The sequence below is a fragment of the Notamacropus eugenii genome, chromosome Y (genome assembly GCF_028372415.1).
Source record: "Notamacropus eugenii isolate mMacEug1 chromosome Y, mMacEug1.pri_v2, whole genome shotgun sequence".
NCBI lineage: Eukaryota > Metazoa > Chordata > Mammalia > Diprotodontia > Macropodidae > Notamacropus > Notamacropus eugenii.
The window spans coordinates 3,486,710-3,493,293 of NC_092880.1; the positions used below are offsets into that span (position 1 = coordinate 3,486,710).

General features: G+C 38.9%; 1 pseudogene; it reads right to left on the reverse strand.

The window, feature by feature from the left end:
- Nucleotides 1-1,209: 1,209 nt before the first annotated feature.
- LOC140516846 (cell division cycle-associated protein 2-like) lies at nucleotides 1,210-4,641 on the reverse strand (annotated as a pseudogene).
- Between the last annotated feature and the right edge of the window lie 1,943 nt (nucleotides 4,642-6,584).

Below are 6,584 nucleotides of genomic sequence, written 5' to 3' on the forward strand. Positions count from 1 at the left end.
AAGCTTTGGAAACACTCCATCATTTAGCAGGAATTGGGATGACTTTGAGTGTTAATGTAAAATACATTAGTCTTAGCAGCAGGTGTCCCAGACCTACTGGTGCCAAGAAGGTAACGCAGTCTCTTTACAGAAGAGAAAAAATGCTCCATCACAGCAGGAGTTTTTTTCCTTGTTGTGTTATTTATAAAGAGTTCTATTTGTTAACAAGTTTCTGCTATTATGGCAGAAAGGTTTTAATAGGACTTAAAAGAAAACTGTTTAATGCCACAATAATTTATATGGATTTTTATAAGATCAAGACATACCACGGTTCTTTTGGTCTTACACTCCCCCTTGTGCCCATTCACCTAGTGACTGATGAAACTCCAGCTCAAGGAAGAAAAGCTTACCTCCCCCTAGTGCCAGCACAAGCTCCCAAGCTCCCAAGAAAAGGAAACTGCTTTTAAGGAGCAAGCTTGGCTCTAATGCCATTCACACACCAGCACAATATTTTTCTTGGGCCCAACCAATTAAGATCATTTAGAAGTTGTTATTGCAAATTAAACCATGATAGCATCACTTCAGGTTGGGAAGAAAATTTTCAATAAGCTTCTGAGTTAGCTGTAACTATCTGGGTGATTTTGGCACCAAGAATCAAAAAACAGCACATCTAAGCCACTACCTACTTATTTGAAGAGATATAGATAGCTTAGTTGAAAGCAAACAATGCCTTCTTGCCAAGCTCATTTAAAAAAAAAATATCCTAAATGGTACATTTTTTTTTTTGAAAACAAGTTAATGGAAAAATTATTTAAAACAGTATATATTTCAGATTGGATTTTAGTAATTTTATGCACAACTTTTATTGGAGATACATGTAACATTATCAAGCTTTTGAAAACTGCAGGCAAAGTGGAGTCTAGCTTTTATCAACTGTCTAAAAAATTGTTTTTTACTTCCTAGGCAAAATTTTATGAAGGACCTATCTTTATATTTAGAAAAACTGTCCCAGTCTTCTTACAGTATTTTAAAAATCAACACTAGACCTTCTTACTACTTTTACATCCTCAGGTTAATTTGACTCCAATTGACTCAAAGCCCCTTCTCTCTATATATAATGAATATCAATTATTACCAGTTTTTTCTAATTATCAGATCAGTCAGATTTAGATATATAAAGGAGTTTTTCCAAAAATACCGCTGAATTCCTAAGTAGTTTTGGAAAAAACTGGGTATTCTTAACATTAATGGTCTAAAATTTTCATTCTTTCTTGGTTTCAGTCTCACTAAAGCATCATTTACCTTTAAGAAGGGGGAAAAATGGATTATTTTCCTTTAAAAAGGTTAAATATGAAGACACGCTTTTAACATCTATTTTTAACTGGTTTACTTTGTTGACCTTTCAAAAGAAATGTTAGTGAACAATGAAGCATTCTGAAAATGCTGACTGCAAATAAACCCTCTCTTAAACAGTTACCTTCCCCTTATAAAACGAACGCTGGAAATGTCAGATGTTGTTCGGATTCTCCAACACTTCCATGTTTTCAAAGTCACTGAGGCAGTTTTCCTCACTCCTACGAGAAAGGCTTGTTCTCCTGTAGTACTTAGGTCGGGAGGTGTTTTGGGGCTCTGAAAGAGCAGATACACAAAAGCTCTTCCTCCTGGCTCCGCGAGAAGCAGCAGACCCAGAATCATTCTCAGAGCTTTCTTTGGGTGAGATAGAGGATAGGAGATGGGGCCCTTGTGTGAAGGACAGATTTTCAAATTCTCTGGTATTAGATGAGCTCATTGTCCTCCTTTTGGCTTTGTGAGGAGGAGAGGAAGAGGGGCCTGGAAGTGAAACCCAAATGAGACCCTGACTCTCAACACTTCTTCGAAGCCTTGTGCTGCGTCTCACTCGTGTTTCACTTGTGTTTAGTCTCCTAAAGGCTTGTCTGATCGACTCAGTTAAATTGTTAAAGAGTTCAGAGCTGTTCAAAGGTAATTCTTCCACTGAACAGGAGGCAGGTGGCGGATTCCCAGGTTCTTCAAAATGGATATTCTGGTCAGCTGGACGATAAATAGAGCTTCTTCTCCGTTTCTTTATAAGATTTTTGTAAGTTGAGATGCCAGTGTTTGCTTTTGGTTTTCTTTGTTTTGGTTCTGGGCCAGGACTTTGGATTTGCTCCCCATCGTCATTCATGGCAGTATTTTCTAGATGACTCAGTTCTTCCTCTGGAGCATCTGCCGAATGACCACTCTTTGGTCTTTCTTCAGAAGCTATTAAAGCATCTTTTTGCTTTGTACATGATGTGCTCAGCTCTCCTACCTGCTGTGTGTTGTCAGCACCTCCAGATTCACAAATACTTTCCACATTTGGAATAATGGCCGCACACTGCAGGGGTTGCAAGACAAAAAAACTGGACTGGGGGAAGTCTGGAGTTATTTCATCTTCTGCTGTAAAAGCTAACACTGGAGAAAGAAGACAGACATCTTGGTTCTTGGTCCTTGTGTGGGTGTGATCTTGATGCTCCAGCTTGCCAGCATGTTGAAGATGGCCACTTCCATCAACATTTGATCCTTGGTCAACAGTCACAGGACCACAGGATGAATCACTTTCTATATTAGAACTGGAGAATTCAGAGGTGTCATTTTCTTTGTAAGATGGATCCAGGGTTTCTGGGTTCTGGGGCAAAAATTGATTTCTGGGTTTTCCAAAAGGTATACTTAGGCCAGTGTTCTTGGCATCTTCATCTCCATCTTTGGAATGGCTGTAATCCTCTTTTGGCAAGTCAAGACAATCTGAGTTCTGCACAATTGGCATTCTTTGTGCATTCGGTGTTGTTGTAGAAGGGCTCTCGGGGATCTCAGGAATAGGACTCAGAAGAGGTTTCTTAGAAGCCACCTCTCTTAGGCCACAGAAAGGTTTCTGCAATCTCTTTCCCTTTCCTTTCCTCCTTGTGCAATTTTTTAACACTTGCGTCTTCTTTGATCCCATTCTGTTCATGCTCTTTGTTCCTTGGGCTTTCTTCCTTTTCGGTTTCTTTTCCGTATCATGCTTAACATCTGTGCTAACTAGGTTGCTACAATCAGCCTCTTCAGTAACATTAAGGGAGTGCTTCCTTTTGCTAGAGGATCGTGTTATCCTATCAGCTTTGGGAGGGGAGGGTTTTTCATATTTATGTGGAGAATTAATAGCATCAGTGTCTTCAAGAGTTTCAGACGATGAAGAATTAGTAGCAGGTCCTAGAACTGCAAAAGACACTTCAAGTGGTTCCATGTTTACAAGGTTCCGGTCTGGCTCTTCAAAGTTTGGTTGACATATTGCCTCTGAAATGAGCAGTCTTGGGAAAAAGGAAGGCTGACTGCTTCTCACATCTTGCTGTCGAGCAGGTGTGCCACCTTTGCGCAGCGGGGTATTTGCTGGCAATGATTCGTCAAACACTTCTGGGCTCAGCTCTTCTCCAAAAGTAACTCTCTTTCTGTTCCATGTTTTCTGAACTTTTAGACTGCCTTTTTCATTTTTCAGTTCTTCACAACCCTTTGAAAGATCTGAGAACGAGAATGATTGCTTTCCATCGTACCCAGTGGTGTCACAGTGCTCCTGTAAGCTTTCCAGAAGCAGCTTCACAGGGGTCTTCTTCAGCACGTAGCGAAGGAAGGAGGACTCAGACGAGGAAAGGTCCCCCTTGTACACAGGTGCAGTGGGTGGCATGATCTCACTGAATGGGTCTGTGATCAGTTCTTTCTCAGCTTTGCCTCTCCTCCCCCGATGCCTTGAAGCAGCATTACACCTTATTACTTCCTCTGGGCATCCAGCTATGTCCTTCCCCTTTGTAGCCCCTGAGAGATGTTCCAGCGAAGTATCCTCTAAAACTGGGCATCCAGACTGTGCAACAATGGACGGATCACAAGAAGGTTCCTTAGAATGATCTGTCGTAGAAGTTTCACAGGTGTAAGTTCGGTTTGTGTCAGGAAAAGTAGCAATATGGCATATCTGGATGTCAGTCAACTTTTTTTCACCATCAGCTATATTTTCTTTTACGTCCCTCTGGTAAGATATTCGCCTACGCTTGGATGGTAAGTCTCCACACAGTATGGGCTGATCACAACTTTTTGGGCTTTTGTTCTTAGTGCAGTCTGCTGGTTGAGACTCTCCCTCTGGCCCTGAATGTCCAGACTTTTCTTCGTTTTCCTTCACTTGGTGAAAAGCAGATTGGAAGGCAGAAATTCGCTCTCTTAATGAATCACCATTTCTATATCGGAAAGGGCTAGCCTGCTGCATCGAAGGAGAAGCTTCCACCAAAGGAGAGTCACTCGCATTTCTCAAGTTCCTTTGCTGAGCAACATATCTGATGAGAAGATTTGTTTCAGGAGAACCTCTGGCTCCAATGGTAGAACGGCGTCTTGATTTTTTAGCAAGGATTTTCCTGGTGAATTCTTCACAAAACTCTCTGGTGTAATTCCAAACTGCTCCATTGTTACAGCAGAAAAGTTCAATGGGGTCTTAAATTTATCTGGCGTCTTGAAGGTTGGGTCCACTGCTGCTTCTTGTTTTTGGTGGAGTAAATACTTTTCCTCAACTAAATACCTATTTTCTAAAACAATACCATCCATAACAGGCTCCTTGATTTCACGTCCATCCGTGGTTTCTGAAATGATATCCATCTCCCGTCCGCCTCCGCTGCCATGTCCCGCCACCAGGTTCAAACGGCCGGCGGGGCAGCCCGTCCCATCACGAGGGCCTCCTTCAGCGCGTCGGCTCTCGTCGCCAACCGCCCTAGACTTTATTCTTGCTTACGGTGTCAAGCATTGGTCTATGCCTAGTTTCCGCCACACTGTTATCCAGTTTTCCAAGTAATTTTTCTCGAAAAGTGAGTTTTTATCCCAGAAGCTGGAGTCCTTGGGTACATCAAACAGTAGACTGCTATATTCACTGACTACTTAGAGTATTACACTTGTCTACCCTTCTGCTTTTTAGCCAGCACCAAATGCTTTTGGTAGTTGCTGCCTTATAATACAATTTGAGATCTGGTAATTCTAGGCCACCTTCCCTAGCATTTCTTTTCATTACTCCCCTTGATATTCCTGACCTTTTGTTCTTCCTGGTGAATTTTGATATCATTTTTTCCAGCTCTAGAAAGTAATTATCTGATAGTTTAATTGGTATGGCATTAAATAAGCAAATTAATTTAGGTAGAATTGTTATTTTTATTATATTGGTTCATCCTACCCACTAGCAAATTATGTTTTTTAACTTTCTTAGATATGATTTTATTTGTATAAAAAGTATCCTGTAATTGTGTTCATATAGATCCTGGGTTTGTTTTGGCAGATAAACTCCCAAATATTTTATAGTGTCTACCTAGCTTTAAATGGGATTTCTCTTTCTCTCTCTTGCTGTTGAGCTTTGTTACTAACATATAGGAATGCAGAAAATTTGCATGGGTTTATTTCACAGCCTGCAAATTTGCCAAAGTTTTTTATTATTTCAAGTAGTTTTTTACTTGAATCTCTGGGATTCTCTAAGTATATCATCATATCATCTGCAAATAGTAATAACTTAGTTTCTTCTTTGCCTATTCTAATTCCTTCAATTGCTTTATCTTGTGTAATTGCTACAGCTAACATTTCTAACACCATACTGAGTAATACTAGCGATAATGGGCATCCTTGTTTCACCCCTGATCTTACTGGAAATGCATATAGATTATCTCCATTGCATGTAATTCTTGCTGAAGGTTTAAATAGATACTGCTTATTAATTTACTGAAAGTTCCTTTTATTCCTATGCTCCCCAGTGTTCTTAATAGGAATGGGTCTTGTATTTGCCAAAAGCTTTTTCTGCATCTATTGAGATAATCATGTGGTTTCTGTTAGTTTTGCTGTTGATATGATTGATAATGCTAATAGTTTTCCTAATACTGAATGAGCCTTGCATTCCTGCATGAATTCTACCTCATCATGATGTATTATTCTCATGATAAATTGCTGTATTCTTTTTACTAAAATCTTATTTGAATTTTTTGCATCTATCTTCATCAGAGTAATTGGTCTATAATTTTCTTTCTCTGTATTGTCTCTTCCTGGTTTTGGCACCAAAAACATATTTGTATCATAAAAAGAATTTGAGAAGACACCTCCTTCCCCAATTTTCCCAAACAGTCTGTATAATATTAGAATTAACTGTTCTTTAAATATTTGATAGAATTCACTTGTAAATACACCCAGCCCTGGAGATTTTTTCCTAGGGAGTTCATTGATGACCTTTTCAATTTATTTTTTGTGAGATGGGGTTAATTATTCAAATTCTTCTTCTGTTATTCTGGGCAATTTATATTTTTTAAAATACTCATCAGTCTCATTTGGATTGTCGAATTTATGGGCATAAAACTGGGCAAATAATTTCTAGTAACTGTTTTAATTTCCTCCTAATTGGAGGTGAGTTGACCCCTTTTATTTTTGACATTGATAATTTGGTTTCTTCTTTCTTTTTTAAATAAAATTGACCAAAGTTTTATCAATTTTATTAGTTTTTTCGTAAAACCAACTGTTAGTTTTATTTATTAGTTAAATAGTTTTCTTAATTTCAATTTTATTAATCTCTCCTTTGATTTTCAGTATTT